Consider the following 1,364-nt stretch of genomic DNA (forward strand, 5'->3'; position numbering starts at 1 on the left):
TTTGATTAAATTGCTTTTTTACACATTTTCCCCGTGCCCCTGGTAGCCAAGGGCACTTAGAAGAAATTTCAGATTCTCGCCTCGTGCCCCTGGTAGCCAAGGGCACTTAGAGTAAATTTTGAAAAAGTTGGCACTTAGAAGAAATTTCAGATTCGTGCCCCTGGTAGCCAAGGGCACTTAGAGTAAATTTTGAAAAGTTGGCACTTAGAAGAAATTTCGAAAAGTCGGCACTTAGAAGAATTTCCGAGTCGCCCCGGTTCTCGGGGACCGGGCCGAGCGCCGACCTCTGTCCGAGCGCGAGCGCCTATTTTCGGATAAGTTGGGACGACTTCCACGGTCCGTATCTCGGTCATTTCTCCACCTTTTCGGATGGAACCAACGGTGTCGCGTTGCCCCGGTCCCCGCCGAGGGCCCTGGGGCGTGGGATCCTGAGTTTTCCCCGTGCTTCCTGTGGTTTTCGGCCGTGGAAAAACCCTAGGCGCGCCGGTTCTCGGGACCGGGCCGAGCGCCGACCTCTGTCCGAGCGCGAGCGCCTATTTTCGGATACGCCGAGTCGATTTCAACGGTCCGTATCTCGGTCATTTATCCACCTTTTCGGGTGGAACCGACGGTGTCGCGTTGCCCCGGTCCCCGCCGAGGGCCGTGGGGCGTGGGATCCTGAGATTTCCCCGTGCTTCCTGTGGTTTTCGGCCGTGGAAAAACCCTAGGCGCGCCGGTTCTCGGGACCGGGCCGAGCGCCGACCTCTGTCCGAGCGCGAGCGCCTATTTTCGGATACGCCGAGTCGATTTCAACGGTCCGTATCTCGGTCATTTATCCACCTTTTCGGGTGGAACCGACGGTGTCGCGTTGCCCCGGTCCCCGCCGAGGGCCGTGGGGCGTCGGGTCCTGAGTTTTCCCGTGCTTCCTATGGTTTTCGGCCCTCGAAAAACCCAATTCGCCCCGGTTCGAAAAAGCGGCACTTAGAAGAAATTTCGAAAAAGTGCGCTCACTTGGAAGCCGTGTTCCTATGTATGTGCCGGGAGTGTCGCACACAACCCACACAAACTCGACCAAACATGCTCTCTGGCCCATGTTGCGCAGCATCCCGGTAAACTCGGCCAAACATGCTCTCTGGCCCATGTTGCGCAGCATCCGGTAAACTCGAACCAAACATGCTCTCTGGCCCATGTTGCGCAGCATCCCGGTAAACCTCCGCCGCGGTTCTCGGGACCGGGGCCGAGCGCGAGCGCCTATTTTCGGGTAAATTGTGACGACTTTTGACGGGCCGTATCTCGGTCATTTCTCCACCTTTTCGGGTGGAACCAACGGTGTCGCGTTGCCCCGGTCCCCGCCGAGGGCCCTGGGACGTCGGGTCCCGAATTTT

Source organism: Solea solea, unplaced genomic scaffold (assembly GCF_958295425.1).
Source record: "Solea solea unplaced genomic scaffold, fSolSol10.1 scaffold_122, whole genome shotgun sequence".
NCBI lineage: Eukaryota > Metazoa > Chordata > Actinopteri > Pleuronectiformes > Soleidae > Solea > Solea solea.